Below are 19,575 nucleotides of genomic sequence, written 5' to 3'. Positions count from 1 at the left end.
CCCTGTTCACGTAAATCTTTTGTCTTGCCCATTTACCCTCTGAATGGCACACATACACAATCCATGTCTCAATTGTGTCAAGGCTTAAAAATCTTTCTTTAACCCGTCTCCCCTTCATCTACACTGATTGAAGTGAATTTAACAGGTTACATCAATAGGGGATCATAGCTTTCACCTGGATTCACCTCGTCAGTCTATTTCATGGAAAGAGCAGGTGTTCCTATTGTTTTGTACACTCAGTGTATAAGTGTAGTTATGAGACACCCCGAGACGATTCAAACCCCTCCAGATCTCCTGTCCACCCCCTGAAGGAGTCATATACCAACACCTTGCAGCAGAAACAGGTAACTTGGCCATTACCTTAAATTTGCTGTTTAGAGCTAGTGACCACCTTACATAACTAGATGCAATGAAAGTTTGATACATGTACATGTGTGCTTTGGAATCAAATAAGTGTAATCTTGTTAAGCTTCAATTATGAGTCATTCAATTCTTAATTATACTTTATTGCTAATCGTTGATAATGACAATATTATAATGAATAAACCGCAACCCTACACCAATGTTGGTTAGAAACAGTTTTGATGGTATAAGCATTAGCATAGTGGAATATTTTTTGATGTGTACATTTGATAGTCAGTGTTCGATGGTTTGTAAATTATATCTGTATTTTTCCATATCTACATTACAGGTGTTTGTAATTGTGTGTCCACTCCCTCTTGAAAAAAATAACTATTTCGCCAAAAATGGCCAAAAGTTTTATATTATCTAGAATTTTAGGTCTGAGATATCATAAAATGTATATATCTATATATGAATATAGTTTTGCTATTTTATTTAACATCATGTAATCAAAGAAACTATAAAATTATATCGCAAAAGTCTACCGGAAGCCATAATAGTATTACAGTAATTCACGTTATATTTCGAAATGTCACTTTTTTCAAATTTTGTCAATTTTTTGTTAAGTATATGGGACGTTACAAAGCGGTATTTCATTATGTTACAAAACATTATTCAGTTGGTTTCATTTGACCTTATGAAGCAAAATTAGTTAATTCTATAGGGTGATGCAAAACGTAGCTGTATTTATACAGTACTTGAACATTGGAAAATTGGAAATGGGCATAGGCTATTGTTCATAAGTAAAATCTGGCTTTGAAACATAAACTTTATAGCTTGGGAAAATATGACAAACAGCCAGCAAAAGGTGGAAAAAAATGTATTTAATGTTTCCCCTTTTCATTAAATCACAGGGTTGAACATCAATGCATTCCTCAGCGCAAAGTTGATCATTTTCTTCCTCAGCCCATCAGCTTGTGAGATGTGAAATATATTATAAATATCGGCCCTGAAGTATTGTCTTTAGACATCAATTTATAGAAGCAGAATTTGATTTAGAGTGCCATGCATTTGCCTTTCTGGTGGACATAATACCTAATAGAGCTAAAGTATTAAATTAACACTTCTGCCTGGCAGCAAAATGCAAATCTTTTTAGCCTCATAGCTGAGCAGCACCACTGAACTATATTGTATATGTTCTGGTCCAGCTGAAAAAAACGTATAATTTGTAAAAAAAAAAAAAAAAAAAAAAAAAAAAAAAAAAAAGCGCTTTAGTTTTGGTTTAAATGAGTTTCATTTGATTCAATTGTGCCTGAATAAAAATGAGTATTACTGTGAGGAAGATCCAGTAATATATAATTTAAAAAAAAAGAGCTGTTTTTTGCCACTCTGTATCTCAAAAAGTATTCATCCAAACGCTGCCCCGTTCACAGCGATTGATGGAGCCTGCCAAAATGACCACACAGAAAAATGTTCATGCATATTGATGGGGTTTTACTCACCTTTTCAGCTGGTTGTAAAATCGACTAAACAGGACCTTCGTTCAAACCTGAACTATGTCAGTTTGATTTGATTACAATGTGATGATTTGCATGCATTACCATACTTATTACAACGCCTACATTAATATATAATTGCAGATATGGCTGTTTTGACCGTGCATTGATATTGTGTTTCAGTAGTTATTAGTTACACTCCCATTAGATTAAAATGATGTAATAATGCACGTGTGTAAATTAAAAATGGTAGATTGTGAGATGAGATTGAAGGTTGGCTTTTCCAATCCACAGCAGCTGCCCTCAATTGGCCGATAGTACATTATTACTATTCAATTTCAGAACTCATTTAGTTTATAACTTTCATTTTTTTGTTTTTATATCCAATGCAGACATAGGTTACTTCACTGCTGGACTGTGCCTGTAGCATTCTTTGACCTCTGCTTCAGACTATTAATTAGCATTGATATTGCGACACTGCTATTGTCGGCTGCTAAGAGGAGATTGTAAAGTTTATGCATTGGTTGTTGTTTGGTTTGCCACAAGATGGTGTGCTCACACTCACTGTAGTCAACTGTTTTTGAGTGTATAAGGGACAACCAAACAAAGGGCAAGATATCTTCCATGATCGAATTAAAATGATACTTGAATGAATACATTCTAGACAGGGCTGCGGAGAGCATTCATGGGGAAGGGTTGGTATGTGCCCCCCCCCCCATTATGTCGCATGTATATTGCGATCACTTGATGATCAAATGAAATGACAGCCAATAGATGGAATCATACAGTTAAAGCAAGACAGAGTGATATATATATATATATATATATATATATATATATATATATATATATATATATATATATATATTATTTTTACAATTACATGCCACCATGCACTGTGTTTATAATGCTCTAGCCTAGCCTATTGGTTTTGAATTTTTTAGTTGTACTTTTCAGCAGCTAGGCAGCTAACCTTTGTTGAGCTTAAGCTTTTAAAAATAAGCTTCAGTAATGTAATGACAAACAGAAGTTAAAAATTGGAAACCCTTGCCATTTTGCTTTGCTTGCTTTTAATGTAAAAACACAAAAAGAGACTTTCAACTGCATAGACTATTTCTCACTGTCCTTGTGCTTCTCCGTGGTGACTGTCTTATTATGAAGACATTGTGCTGGACCTTTTCCATGACACAGTAAAAAGGAGATTTTTCACATGCTTTATCCAGTTAGATGGTGACAGAGAACACTGTGTTTGTCTTAAACGGTGCCAGGCCATGATTAACTGCAGGATAACCCCCTGTGATGGTAATTTAGACATTTTGTTGGCTGATTGTGTACCTGTGTCTTTGTTAATCTTGGCAATTTTGTTTACTGCCACATGTGGTGTAAAGCTGAACCTAACATGTTCTACTTGGCGTCAAATGCTCTAGATTTTGATATTCACCCATGTGACGGGGTGACACGTCCAAGCCACATGTCCACCTTGCACGTCAAGATCACAGAGACACTCGGAGCTTTCCTTCTTTTGTTTTTCAGGTACAAGCATTTATTTTCTTTTAAGTAATAGTAAGCATTGATTCACATGCTGGTCAGTCCTCTCAATTACTTTCCCCTTACAGACAGGCAGCTCAGTTGTTTAATTAAGGCTGTTAATTTGGGTGTGGCTAGCTCTTTAAAAGGCTGTCTGTCTGTAAGGGGAGAAATTGTATGGACTGGCCATTTGCTTAATGCATAATATTAATTAGAAGAAAATAAATGTTTGTACCTGAAAAACTAAAGGAAAACAAAGAATGTCTCTTTGATCCTAACGTGAGAGGTAGACATGTGGCTTGGACATGTCACCTCGTCACACAAGCAGACAAAATAGATTTTGTAAAAAAAACTTTGAATGACAAATTCAGCAACATTTTCGAGTTTTGTAAACCTTTAACACTTATGTTGACATTCTATGAAGAAGGGAGAGTATTTAGGATTCACATTACCCTTTTTGATCTCCCTGAGGATGAAATTATAGCTTGATACTGGTTATTTCATTATATACAATTGTTTGTATTCATTGTATAATAAGCTTGGTTCATTGTATCCTTTTCATTATGTATACTATGTGTATCCGTCATATAATGATAATATAATATAAAGTCAAGACGTTTAGTCAACACTATTTTTCAGATTAGTGGGTCACTATTTTTCAGATTAGTCTGTTTATCTGTGCTATCGGTAGCCCATTTTTAGGGTTTCAGAATTAAAATATACCAGTTTATGCTGTGCCTCATTAATTTTGTGCCAGTTAATACATTCAGGATGGGGTCGAATTTATGCCGTGGCAGAGTGCTACTTTACACTCTGCCAATTTAGCGCTGCTTCGGTCGATCTTGATACATGTCCCCTAAAGTGGTTAATTTGAAGGTTGTAAAACTTTCAACTTTCTATAGCAATTGCTAAGCATAATTAACAGTGTGTACCAAAAATGATTCTGAAGACCGAAATAGACCTCTGTTAATCTGTATTAAGAGCAAGTGAATTTAATGAGTTTCTTTATGTACACAATGTAAATACTAAATTGTCCCTCATTAATCACTTCATTATAGATAAGATTTATCATCTCGCCACTGATTGATGAGCTCCCTCGGTCATGCTCATTTCAGAATGCATCTGGTTGAAGGCCACCTTGCCCAATCTCTGAGATGCATGGCACGGTGCAACCCCAGTGATAATTAACCTCAATGCTGAAGAGAATAATCTCATCATCTCTTGTAAAAGCCAACTTCTTCCCATAAGGTAATGTTCTTGGATTTGTACATTGTGTCTGACAGATGACAGCCGTGTCAAACTAGCGCAGTGTGAATTTTACTTCCCGTTGAATTAATTTCCCTCCGGCACAGTCAAGACTGTGAATGTATCCAGAATGCAAAATCACCAGCTGCCCAGATTACTGGAAAAAGCCAATTATTACCAACAAGCTAATCATTTCTGTACATCAACATCCACCCTGTACAAAATACCCAGACTAAAATGAGAACCACTGCCAGCCCTGTTCACATTTAGGACTGTGATAAGGAATGTTTTGTAGTCATATATTCATTTTAACTGTTTTCAACTGTTCTAGAGCAGGTTAATTAGTATTTAATCTAGGGGAATGTTAAAAAAATTAATGCCATTAATGTTTTGTGAATAGTGCCTTTGGTGTTACAAAGGTAGACTGTTTTAACTAAATCAGGTTTGTAGTTCACTAATTATTTTTTCAGCTGTTTAAAAAAAAAAAAAAAAAAATCCTTAAAACATCCTTATGTTTTTTTGAATAGTTACAAGGAACTTCATATGCTTAAATAGCATCTTGGGATGGGCATGACATGGGTATGACAGAGTACACCTGGTTCAGAATAATCGGTAACCTGTTCCTCTGCAACACTGCCCCTAGTGGATATAACAAACAACACATTTGTTCAACATGGTACTTCATACAGAGGGCTGCAGGGAACATGTTAGTGGCTACACTTTGTTGTACCAGATGTACTTATTAGACATATTTCTAAAATCTCTAAAGAGGCCACATGGGTACTTTAAACTTCAAAAAACCACATGGTTTATAAAGCAAAATCTCAAATGGTCCTGTGTGGGTTTAATTATCTATCTATCTATCTATCTATCTATCTATCTATCTATCTATCTATCTATCTATCTATCTATCTATCTATCTATCTATCCTCAAGGTTCACTATTTTCAACCTTTTTATTTTTGTCTAAATGCCCAAGTAAAATAATGTTGCCACAGATACTTCAATTTGGCTCTAGCAGGGAATCAGTTAAAACCAATAATCAGAAGCCCTACTTATAATACTGGGGTGGTGTTCCGGCTACAGAATGGAATCCTATTTTAGCATTACTACTGCTTAATAATCTTGAAATGTCTCGCCATGCATAGCCAGCTTTTCAACTAACTACAAGAAAGGTGCTTGTTACTGTGAACTTCCTGAGACAGATGGAGATCAATGCAAATTCAAAACACTTAATTGCATTTAGTTATTTTAAGATTCTTTTATATTTTCAGAACAATAAAAAACATTTAATGCAGCATTCACTTTTAAAGTCTGTCATTAAAAAAAAAATACATAAAAATGAACATAATTTCAATTTTTATAGGTTTAAAGAAGACTACAAAATGGCTACAAAATGGCTAATGAATTAGTGTGGATGTGTAAAATGGGGTGGATCTGATCACAAAGAGTGTTGCAGCTGTCTCAACAAGTTGCAAATAAGTCGTAAGTCTAGGGTGAAATGTACTAAACATGGTCAATGCAGTTAACAACTTTTTAGGGAATGCTTTACAGCAGGTTCAGCCTTAGATAGATATGCAATTATGGGCATTCCTGCATCAGTTTGCAAAAAAGGGGTGGGGATAATGCAAACAAGGGTTGTAATTAATGTACTAAAGCTGCTGGCAATTGTGACAATTGCATCAATTTGTTAAGAATTTTTTTAATGAAGTTTGTTTTGTTGTTGCTGGCATTTCCCGGTCCGTTTTTTCTCGTGCAATTTGTGCTCAATACATTTTTGAGGCAAACACCCAAATACCTCTTCTTTCCCTAAAAGCAGGATGTACTTAAAAACCTTGAAAACAAATGTCCATGACACATGTGCCCCTAACCCCTCCAGCTCATTCTGAGCATCTGCATAGGAATAGGAAATAACACATATAACACCTATTCTATTCATGTACAGGTGGTTTGTAATTGTGCACAATTTAGCACTGCACCACTGACTAGCTTAAATAAAAACTCACTGTATACATTTGGCTTATAGGCTACTCATAAGTTGAAATTTATATTAACGAGAATTGACTGTCCTCCTATAAGTATCATAACTTGTCAATGTGGCACCGTGATCTATTTTGTGTTAATTGTCTAGGCTACTAAGTAGGCCAAGTTTAATAATAATAATAATAATAATAATAATAATAATAATATAATAATAATAATAATAATAATAATAATAATAAAGTTTCAATTTAAAATAATAATTTATTCGCGTTGTACACCAATGTATGCAATGTAGCAGCATCATTTACTTTGTGTTACCGGTAGCCTACAGGCTAACGTAAAAATAGTGGGCTAGGTGTTCATTTGATTTTACTGCTGTACTGTATACTGTATAGGCATACTGTACAGATGTATATTTTTACATAATGTAATGTGTAGCCTACCCAAAACACATTAGTACTATATTAGCGCTATGATTTATAAATTTAAAATACATGGAGCAATATAAATGTATGTGTGTGCGATTTTATTATATATTTTTTTAAACCTGACACTTCCTTATTTCGGACAAACATATCTGGTTTAGTAGGGGATTACTGTATGAGCATGAAAAAGTTATTGATAGAAACACATTTTTTATTTGAAGGTGGGGGCCCCACTATAAAATCTGATGAGATTAAACTACCTTTCAATATTTATTCGAAAAAATGCTGCACAATTCTCACAATGCTAGAGATCTCGTTAAGATGATGCAGCAAATATTTAAATTAGTACATTATGGTTCTTAACAAATTTTCTCTTCGTACATATGTCAAAATGTATATTTTGCAAATTGTTGCCACAAATGCAAATTGCAATATGTTCGCACTGCTGTTCTGTAACAGTTTTGGGAATATCAAATTTTATTTTATTTATAAAAACAGACTTTTATAAAGACATTCTTGAAGTACACTATGAGTTAAAGTTTTGTAAATAGAACCTGTATCCCAAATGGTTTAGTTGCTGTAGTATCAGAAGATGTAGCTGCAGGTTTGCAAACTCATACAAGTTGTCCTCAAGGGGAGACTTAATTATACCTAACAGTGGCTGCCCCCAAAATAAACACGGTTGTTTCTGTGTTTATGACCCGTAGGCTAGAAATGTCAATAACAATACAATTTAATTGGTTTTATTTTTACTTGAATTTTAAATGTACCTCTCAATAGTTAAAATGTATTTAGACACAGAAAAGACAAACAATAATTTAAGTTGATACCAGAAATAAGCAGACCATTTAATCCACATTGAGAATATTTAGTTAGATGCCAGAAGCACACAATTTGTACAGAATGAACCAATACATGAATACAGCTAATGGAGTCAAACAGATTTGGAAAATCAGATTGTAAATGTTAGAGCCCTCAGGCCCTCCATCCCCCAAAACCGAGCTTCAATTAACTATCCATAGTTATGCATGTTCTCAGAATCATTGTGATCTGATTCAAATTTATAGGGGTTGTAATTTAAATGATCCAAACAATATGTAACATCTGTATTTGTTGTTTTGTCTAAAACACAAGAAATTAGGGTTTGATCTGATCAACCAACGCTCCACTTCCATGGTTATCCTGGAATTACCTTTAATCAATGCACACACATACAGCGGGTAATAATTGCACAGTGCCTGGAAGGTTAAAAACATTTGTATAAGATTTGAGTTTACTGGATTACAGCTTTCAGATGCTATGAGTGTAAGTCTGCTGAAAACAGGAGCAAAATCAAGGCAGTTACCCACAAAGGGACAAATGAACACGACCAGCATGTAAAGGTCCTATGGCATGGTGAAAGCCCTTCACGTGTCAGTAGTGTGTGGGGAATGCAAGGTTGGCAGGGATGGGGTTAAATCCGTCCCAGTCAACAGTCACAGGTGGAATGTGGCTATTCCCTAATAAGATAATTAAGTGCTACTTGGGGAATGGCTACATTGGGGGATGTAAGGAGATGCCAGAAGCTATTGCCTATATATATATATATATATATATATATATATATATATATATATATATATATATATATATATATATATATATATATATATATATATGCTTATGTTTTTATTGTTTAACTTTATTTTGGCTGTGCCCTATTTGTTTGTTTTTTGTTCTGTTTGGTTAATAAATGTGCACAACCAATGCTTTCACTGAAGCTTTCCAGCCTCTGAGTCTCATTTCTGATGCTATCCTGCTGCAGGTCCCTGTAAAAACAAGTGGGTCATGCAATCCAGGGGTATTTCCTTTTGCTGTAAAATGCTCTAGAAATCCAGCTGTGTAAAATTGCAGCGTAGTCTACAGCGGAGTGGAGCATTAAGGCACAGCGTGCATCAAGTGCCACGTGCACTGATTGTACCGAGCACAGAGGGGGGCTATGATCACTAGATTATTAGACACCATGCATACTGAGCACTGTACACACCGAGTGCCCAGAGTACAGGGGGCACAGAGTACCATGCTCACAGAGCACTGTGTGCACTTAGGCGCTACGCACAGCGAGGCACAGAAATAGCACCAAGCACTGCATGCACCGTGTGCACCAAGGCTTCGACACACGGGCTGCTCTACAGAGGGGCAGGTCAGAACGCAGGACGGAGGAATTATACGGCTGACTGGCTGTTGTTTTTTTTTTTTTTGCAGCTAAAAAGCACAGCACAACACAGGCAAAGCGGGGTTGTACGACGGGGTCAAACACACAGGTGGACACGCAACAACAACAGTACACAATAATATTTACTTATTTATATTTCTGTGCATGGCAACGGGCAGAATCACTCAACGGAGGGGTACAGCAGAGGGGTCTCCTCAAAAAGTGTAAGCTGAGAATACAACACTCACACTCTCCTTTAAATCAATACTGCACAGGCAGTCGCACACATACGACAGACAGTAAATACAGACAGCCTGCAATGCAAGCGAGGCAGAAAGAAACTAAAGTTTAGAGCCGCTTTCAGCACAAATGCAGGGGAACAGCAGTTAACTTGGAAAAGCTCTTTCAAAACATGCTCAGTTAGTAACACAGAAGTCTTACCTTAATGAAGGTGAGAGGCAAAAGAGAACACGGCTTCCATGGGTTGACTATTTAATCCCTCAATAGGTGGGACCGAGGATGTCACTCCACGAAAGAGCTCAGCAGCTCTGATATAAAGAGCTCAGTGAATACCTACCTAAGGCAGGCATATCCCATAAAGGAAGCATTAATTAGAAGTTTGAGTTGAAGAGTGAAATAAACCATGCAGATTGATTTCTTTAGTCATGGTTTTCCCAAAATGAAAAACTGCACTCATGTAAAAATAAAACCCCAGCAGAAAATGTAAAACATGTGGTGTTCAAAAATCACAAGACATGAAATTGTCTTAGTGTGCCAATAACTACATTACCGATATTAAAATTTCCCCAGGATGAGTCATAACCCTCTGTCAGAGAAAAATCCACTGCCCATTTGAACAGAAAAATTGTGTATATTTTGGGCAGTTGGGTAACATGGATTAAAAATTCAACACTAGTACTGTATTATACACACACTATTATTTTGATCATTATACTATCACTGTAATATTAAGCTGGTATTGCATTATTTTCTCATGTAGGATAGCATCTAAGAAGCGGCAACATTTTATGCACTTAAAAAGATTGATATTACTTGAAAGAAATTGCTGATGTTAATATGTATACTTAAGCTGTATTATGCTATTCGTTATTCATATTATGTACTTATTTTCACATTGCTCTAAAATGTATGTCTGCTGTGTTTTATTAGTAACTTAGATGAGAAACTACTTTTTCTCTCATAATATAGGTAAAGACACTGGCAAAAGCAGAGCAAAGTAATGCATTTTTTCTTTAATGGTACATTATGGTTTTGGATGGTCTTTTCTCATATTCGCAATGCCTGTTTAATGCACAGTGTGTTTAGATCCTCATACACATTCATTTATATGAGCTATGCAATGATGTTTTTATTTTCAAGGACACACACAGTGTGAAAGACGTGGACTGGAGCAAGGCTTGAGCTTGTGATTATTCAAGTGGAAGGGAAAGTTAGAAGGATTAGCCCAGTTTATTTATAATTAAAAAGAAATCAGTGAGCAGACAACTCTGTCTGTGGCACATTGAGGTTTGATAAGCAAATTGATGAGTTTAGTTCGAGATCATTCCAGAACTGCAGTGACACAGATGCCTTTTGAACTACGCTTTGTCACGGGTTTAAAGCACGGACTGACTGCAGGGTCCATAATGCAGACAAGAACTTGATGCTGAAGCAAACTTTTATTCCTCCTGGAACCCATTAGATCACTACAAAAGATGTTTGTTCTGGTCCAGACAAAAGGCAGAAAAAATGGTAATATTAAAAAAATATGCGACAGTAACATTCAGTCCTGATTCAGTTTCATTTCATGGTAATGATCGGGTTTTTGATCCTAATCGCTGAAATGTGGAGTTGCAATATGATTTCAAGGTTAGAATTTCAGAATGTACATTCTGGTTGAATTTCAGAATTACAAAAAAAAGCATTAGCAATCACCAACACGTTTAAATGGTTTCGGATGTATTTTCATATGGCATTCAAAATATTAATTAAAACAACCATAAATAACTGTATTGTAAGGACACAACTTCACATGGACAGTATTAGTGGGGGCCTATTACAAAATAATGAACCTCAGAATAAATGATTGCCTCCCCCACTACCTTACTAGGATTTGAAACACAGCATATCTGAACAATAGCAAATGCTGAGAGAAAGCCTACCAGCAAGTGAGGTTAAATTCTAAAAGGTAATGTAGGAGAAGGGAAGGGGAGGATAGGAATACAACTTAATATTCTTTCACCAATGCTTATGCTTTACCATGCATTCACTGTGCTATGCTTTTACATGGGGAACCTTGTATAAGGGTAGCACCATCACTGATAAGGATATCCACACAATGTCTAATTTACATATAAATAAAAGTAAACTGAATCATTCCAATATTATTACTGCCTGTTCAAATGTGTATCCTTTCTTATAGAGCTTAGCAAAGCATGTGCATGTAATTTCAATTTAATTAGATTTTGTTCACGATTGTCCAGGCACCCAATGAGTTCGTATGGACACCTGCAAGGCTCTGGCCTGCATCCATTCTCAAGTTCCTGGGTCTAAAGTGCAATTGGATTGGCAGTGGAATCGTAGAATTCCCACTGTTCTGAGTTGTTGTGGGGAATTGCTTCTAAACTGGGGAGACGAATGTGGGTAAAATAATTGGCTATAGAAAGCGATGTCCAACTGCAGAATCATTCAAAAGTAAAGCAGTAAAAACTGTACTGAAGCTATGGCAATTTTTGAATTAAGCTTTTTTTTTAAAACCCTACCATGGCCATGGCAAACAATTAGTATATCTACAAACTGTGAGAGGGGCAAATTTAAACTAATGAAGTGATATGACAGCTGTGACTGACACAGGGTAGCTTTGGCAAAGTTTTCAAGGCTGACGTGTTGTCTTCTGAAGAGGTTGCATTTGAGCTGTCTTTCACATGGCAGCACCTCCCACACGAGTGATGGAGTGAATCGGAGATCAGATAAAAGACTGCTGACGATCCCTTACTTGCTAAGGTCATCTGTGTCATTGGTCCTATCAATCCATCATGACTAATGGCATCAATCTGACAGGAAACTAGCTGTATCAACACCCCACATGGAGCCTCGAGGCACAATCGATATGCAGATAGTATTTAGGATCATTACTGGAGCTTGGTATAGATGCATTTGTTTACTCAACATGTTTCAGAAGCTGTATGTGGGAACTGTAAAGTGGAAAGGAGTAGAATAGGATTTGCTCAAACAGCTCTCTCTAAGGGCCTCATTCACTAAACAGAAGTAAAGTGTTTTGCACGCAGTAAGCCCCTTTACTTTGTGCGCCAGCTGTATTCGCTAACCAGTGGCAGGCAACCCACTGCATGGAAAAAGTATTGCATTCAAGTCATTTACATATAATTAATAATGTTAATGTATTGAAATGCATGCAAATCACGTCACAAAATACCACAAGGGAGGTATGTGAGATGCAAACCATATTCACTTTAAGGGCGCTAACTTTACTAGGTTCCTCAGCATGTTTTAGAAGTACTGCTTATTGAAACCAGGCGGTGTCACAGAACCAGCAGAAGAGCTGCACAGGAGAACAAAAAGAAGTCAGGGAGAGACTACTGCCACCAGATTTGACTATAATCAGTGCATTCAATAGTTGTAATGCTGCACCCTGTACAATGGAATTATATATTTGTGGCTAAATAATTATAGAAACATGTTATACTCAATCCAGAGACAATTATTATTAAACTTCTCTTATTATTAAACTTCTCTTCTCTTTCCCATATGCCTTTTAATTTCCTCACAGTATTTTACATTTGTCTTCTCCTCTCCTGTTCATTTCATATGTTTATAAAGTAGATAGCTATAGCTGCACACAGTCCAGCGTCAATGCATGCATTTGGTTGCTATGGCAACAGGGTCAAACAAATACCGGCTTCATGATTGGTGAATTCCTCATACTGTACAATGACGTAACATGCGAGTCAGAGACGGGAAGTTTATAATGGTTGTTTAAATAGTGTTGATTTATTAGTTTCCACTGTGTGATTAACATTAAATATGCAGACAGCTGACAAATAGAAAAAGCTAAATTCATTTCAACAGAAGTAGGTCAGAGCTAAGTCGTTGCATGCAAAAAAATCAAACTTGAAGTTCAGGCTAAACATATACCGAACAAGCACAGGACTGTTAAACAGAGCACAGAAAGTGGAGAAACACGTAATGTCAACACGTTTGAACTACTGGAAGCCTTTGTACAGCCTTTTTTAATGAAAATACAATCCTGATTGTGGAGCTGTGCCTAACAGTGACACACTCAAACGAAAGTATTTCTGTAAAGTGTATTTTATAAAGAAAAACACAAAAGCTTTGATTTTGTCATTTCAGGTTTGCAGTTAACCTTTCTCCCATGTCTAATATTTTGAGATTAAAGACTGCAAGATAGTCGACGGGAATTACACAGTCATTGTCATTAATGTGTCAACGTACGTTTTTAAGGTTTACAAAACTCGAAAATGTTGCTGAATATGTCATTCAAGGTTGTTTTTAAAAAATCAAATTTGTCTGCTTGTCAGTTTTTTTACACCCAACACAGATCATTTTAAACTATACTGTTTCCAGCAAAAATGTGTTTTATTTTTACAGATTGTTTCAATAGCGACTCGATTTCCAGTGTTACAATGTACTCGTACATCCTCAGACAGTCCGGGATATATGAAGATTACTAGGCAGGTGTATATGCAACACTTTCGACTATGTTAATATATTGATGTAGTCACCATGCACTTGTGATATTTAAGTAGGCTATGCTTAAAATAGCTTTAAATAGCAACTGTAATGGGTCCTTTGTCAAACAGGTAACTAAATGTGATTACGTGTTACATTTTATTTAAAAAAAATAACATAATTCTTTTTAATTACATTTGAAAAAAGAACACCGACTAATCTATAACTTGGAAATCAGAAAGCACTTCAACCATGCAAGTCAATCCTTACATACACGTTTTCATAACATCTTGCTAAATGATTCCTTTTAACATCATCTTGCTAGAAAATAGCATCAGAGCAGGAAACGAGCGGGTTCCACGGCTGGATATTCAAAGAATATTATGCTTGAGAAGTAATTATTTGTAACTGTAACCAGTAAACAAAAAATTAAAAGTAGTGAGTTACTGCAACTGGTTACAATTTTTGCTGAGTTAAATAGTGTGCGTTAGGGTACGTTAGGGTACTTTAGGTGCGCTAGTTTTTGAGTAGTAAACATTTCCTGAAGTGTTTTGCTTTAAACCTCGCACAGAGCTCAGAAACAAATCAATATTGGGGAAAAAATCCTCAACATTAATTCCCCTTTGCCCTTTCCAGGAACTCTTTAATGCTGTACACTGTACCTTCCTCCAGGTTTGAGTGAGCCTAACGGCCGTGATGTTTCAGAAAAGTCGTTAAGATTACCTTTGTTGTCACTGTCCACAGTGGGATTGTCTGTCACTGTGCAGATAGCCTGTGTGAGCGTCACAACTCCGCAGAGCTCCCAGCCTCCACAGTGCTGCCGTCTGCTGAAGCATTGCTGCGCTTTCTGGCGACAGCATTGTCTGCTGATTTCTTAACCCTTTTCTTCCCAGCCAGTCTAGAACCCTCACTGTCTCTGCAGAATTTATCCCTTCTTCTACCTGCATCTGCAGCTCTCCCCATACACTAGCTACAGTCACTGGTTGCTCCCTCTCTCCCTCACTGTCTGCTGTCACATTGTCAGTGAGTTTATTTGTCACATTCTGTGCTTCCTCCACACCTGCACCTCTCTCAGAAGTAACTGATTCTCTCTTCTTCGTAAGTCACTATTTCTGTAGGACTGGCCGCTATTTATAAATATCGGCAGTCTCATCCCCCATACTGCCGCCTCGCTCCCCACTCTCTTTCTCAGGACAGTTTTTTACAATGTGCCCTTCAGAACTACATGTGAAACACTTTACCAAGTCAGAAGTTGCATAAGTATATGATATAATCATTGCCATCCACCTTGAACTAATGTTAAGATCCTCATCGATGATCTTTAGAATCATAAACAACTACCTTCTGAATGAGACCACATGTTTCAGATGTGGTGACTTGCAGCCTAAATGGATTCGCTTCAGCCCTGATATGAGCTACCCATATCCAGCCAGGGTGATTTTCCCAGCGGGGATAGCTAAAGGTATATAACCTGAAAAAAAGTATTCATTACAGCTATCCCTTTTTCCATAACCCTGGACTAGCTCGACTGATCCCAAAAAAACCCACAATTGATCCACTCATGCGAGAAGTCTATATCACATTTTCACAGTCCACTACATCCCCAATAGAGTGCACACATCCCTCCAAAGGGATAAACTCCTCGGCGGAGACTTTAACTCCATGTCGACGGGTTAACTTTTCAAAAGAAATGCTTGGAAGCTGTCGCCCCCCTGTCCCAGCCATCCTGCCCGCTGTCACTGACAGACTGAAAAGATCTGACTGTCAACAGAATGGAATAAACTAGGCTGTTCAGCCCTGGCACTTAGGATTCCCCAGACAAACCCAAAGCAGCTCAAAGACTGATTTAGAGAACAAAGATAATAACTCGATATTGGGGAACCAGAACCCAGAACCTCCCAGAATGCAATTGCAAGCCCCTAAAATAGTGAAATGTAAAAAAGAAACGAAAATGCCACTTGAAGCTAACTACTCTTTAAAACTACAGTTCAGAATTACTGTTCGAGGAACTACGCTACATTTGTAAGTGTGTATGTGTGTGTGTGTGTGTGTGTGTGTGTGTGTGTACAAGCATGTGTTTGGGAATGTATGTGGGTGTATAACAGTCTGAAAGAAACAAAACAGTTTCCACCTGAAGTGAAGCAAAACAGTTTCCACCTGAAATGTCAGCAGCCAAACTGTCTGGGAAATGATTTGTCTTGTTTATCATTGGGGCTTCATTGTATGTTTAACTTTTCAATGACTGTGTTTTCCTTGGGAGGTAGACATTTTTTGCTATTTTCTACCAGGTAAGCAGCTGGACTAGGAACAGTTACTGTGTGTCTTTCAGTCTCACTGATTAATGATTGTGTCTTGAATTAGTATCTCATGAATAGACATCTCAACAGGTAAAAGGAGGTAGAAAACAAGCATTGATTAAAAGCAATCAATGTACATTTCCCCTAATATATTTGCATGGCAAATTCCCAGTTCAACGTGTCAAAATAAATATTTCAAGACCTAGTCTGATGCAAGCCCTCTATTAGAGAAAATAGAGACCATCATAGACCAGACTTTTGTTTGATTTTAACATTGTTTATTTACCGTGCATGGAAGGATGTGTTCCTGACACTGGCTGCAGTTAGTCACAGCTCAAAGACAGACCAAAAAATCCTTCCTACATCTTCCATCCCAATCTCAAGCAAACACCATAATGGTACAGAATTGTAAGGGGGTTTGGGAAATTGGCTAATGTCCACTCTGCTGGGGGAGCAGAGAAACACTATATTTGCTTAGCGTCTACCTGTTTTCAGCTTCCTTGAGCCAGGACAAAAAGGTGGGTGTGAGTTGAGAAAGACACTTTAAGATGCTTGGTAGGTAATAGTGCAGAATAACTGTATATAGCTCTGCAAGTATAGACAATAATGTTCCTTCCGATAGCTGGTGATAAAAAGGGTAAATAAGTCACAGACCCAGACTTGTGTATGGTTGTGTATGAGAAATTTGACTGTCCTTTTAATGCCAGGCATTTACTTTGCTTTGAAGGCTATTTACGTTGCCGCTCTATGACAAACCTCATTTTGCACTCTGTCAGGGGTGAGATAGAATTCATTTTCCATCCACTGTGGGGCTTTGAATGATTGTTTTTTTACACATGCTGGCTTGTATGTGGCTTTCTGTTCACTCTGTTCTTAAGTAGAGGCATATGCTCAAATGTGCCTTTAGACTCCAGCAAGAAACTTGAGGATCAATTCGGTCTTATGGTGTCCACAGCCGGCAACCTAAAATAAACCCTCATTCTAACTGGAAAAAAAAAAAACAGCCTTTGCACAGTTTGAAACTAGGAACTCAGCAATGAAAGCAGCCCGCTGGCACATTCTACAATAAGACAGTGAAGCTCATATGTGAAGACTAGAAATTTATTGCAGTGTTCGTACTATATTATTTCTACCTTGGAAAAAAGTATATGCTGTTTCTGTTTGACTATCTGTCCTCTGGGTAGTTGATTCAAGTAAGATGCACACTTTCTTTCTTTCATTATGATTTTCATAAGTTGGCCAATATGATAGCGACAGATCCTTTCCCCTTGTCTTTCCCCTGCGAGACATGCCTTCAAACTGGGCTAAATCAGATGTGGCTCAACCTTTGATACCTGCTACCGTCTGTAATTTGCAAATCAACAGCACCTGGCTTGTCATGGTGAGTTAGCAGCTCTATATCAGGGATGGTTCAGCAAGCTGTTGTTTTTGTACATGTAACTGAATGTTTTTGTATAGAATGTTTAAAGCAATTTTTGCAAACCTTTATCTAGCAGTGGAGTGAAAATAAAACCCTTATTAAAAACAATGTTGTTTCAACATACTACATCATGGTCTTGATGTTTCTTATTCATAAATCTCATCCTTGCAGCAAGAAATCATAGAAACACAAGTTTGCCAGAGGCAGTTTAGCATTTGTCTCAATACAACTGAATACTTCTTGACATTACAGACCTAATGGAATGGTTCCTAAGCTTCTTTAATGTAGGCGGCTTGGCATTTGAATCAGATGCAAAGGTATAAAGTAGTGGCATGATTAGTATTTGAGTTAGCCATGCCTAACCAATAACACAAAACAATATCAGATATTGTCATTTGGACCATGACATGTGAAATGTATTCAATGCTACCATTAAAAAGCAAGTAGCTTTAAATTACATGTTCACTTTTTTCCCCTGTCCCTTACCTGCTCAGGATATTTTCAGCTGTTTTTCTGATTTGTTAAGGTAAGCAGGAGTTACACACTTATCAATAAGAAACCCATAAGGGGTGACTGTTCTGTATCAGGAAAACACAGTTCATCAGACCGTTTAAATGTCTGTTTAATATATATTAAATGGTTAGCAGAAACTACAGCTGCACAAGAGTTGCGCAGAAACCAGGAGCAGAGGACGCACCTGGAAACTAAATAAAGACAGATTAAGACTGAGGGTTTTGGATAAAAGCGTCTGCTAAATAATTCAGTTAGTAACAAGAGACACTTCTTCACACGAAGAGTGTGGTAGTGAGAGGATGGTGCGGGTTGCCTAGCCTTTTGCTGATGGTGAATCACTGGGATCCTTTCAGACACAAGGTGTGGTCCCCTCTAGTTCATGCATTTTTTTTTTGATGTTCTTCCTATATTCTTTCCAAATTAACACATTATATAATGTGGTGTTTATAAGCCCACACAACTAAAGGATGCTTGTATCAGACCATAACCATCAGCTTTCTGCTTCTAGCTCCCTAAAGTATCTCTCCAGCACTGATATATTCCACCACCTGGTGTTCTGAGCTACCTGTCTTTGCTCAGTCAAAGTCCCTTAAGTAATGTCAGCTGGAAACTAATAAATCAGCACTTCTCCTTAATGGCATTCTGCACATATCAATTTTCAGGTAATTAAATACGTAAGTCAAGGCCCACTGTTAACCCTTTGTTTGGTCCTGGTAAACGACAGATTTTATAACCAAATGCTTGCAATACTTAACACTTATCCTGGGCTTATCTAATGTTAGTTTAGGTAAGGTAGTCCAATATTAGTGCTAGACAGGGGCTGTGAAACCACCCCTTAAACACTGCATGTTCTGCATTTTAAGTGTAGCACCCCTCTCCACCTTTCACAGCACATAATATGATAAATGTGAATGAACAATTGATTACCTTCTATTCCACAGGAGGAGAGTCCTGAGTTATTGATGCAAAGGGTAGATATAACTATTCCCAACTTCCAGAATACCAGGGGTTAAATAACTATTTAAAGGGTGTGATGCCTCCACTTAGCTTATGTGAGGTAACTGAATACTGAATCACAACAGCTAGGAATTCAAGACCACGTCACTAATATACTTTGCATCAATATTTTCTGAACAAAGTTGTTAAGGAAGGAGAAAGACAGACATAAAATCAAGCACATTTGCACATTTGCTAAACTTGAATACATGAGTAACTAAATAATGATATACCGTACAGGTGAAAAGAGAGTGAACAAGTTTTCCAGTTCTGGGGAAAATAAACAACTGCTGGGGAAGGGCTAACATAATTTAAATACGACTTCCTACAAACACTAACAAAAAAAAAAACAACACCAATAACCAGAGAAAGGAAGTGGTATCATAATATGAAACTTTGAAAATCACTTTACTGACACTACCGGTGTAATG

At 37.1% G+C, this 19,575-nt stretch overlaps 1 protein-coding gene and 1 long non-coding RNA gene across 2 annotated transcripts in view; one reads left to right on the top strand and one right to left on the bottom strand.

The window, feature by feature from the left end:
* LOC121301709 (acid-sensing ion channel 2-like) overlaps positions 1-19,575 on the top strand; it is a 485,925-nt gene that overhangs the window by 238,284 nt on the left and 228,066 nt on the right. The gene's annotated exons all lie outside the window — the stretch shown is intronic.
* Positions 1-19,575, bottom strand: part of LOC121301710 — a 55,713-nt gene that overhangs the window by 3,029 nt on the left and 33,109 nt on the right. The window lies entirely within an intron of this gene.

The sequence above is a fragment of the Polyodon spathula genome, chromosome 28 (genome assembly GCF_017654505.1).
Source record: "Polyodon spathula isolate WHYD16114869_AA chromosome 28, ASM1765450v1, whole genome shotgun sequence".
Classification (NCBI taxonomy): Eukaryota; Metazoa; Chordata; class Actinopteri; order Acipenseriformes; family Polyodontidae; genus Polyodon; species Polyodon spathula.
This window is presented reverse-complemented; position numbering and strand designations above follow the sequence as displayed.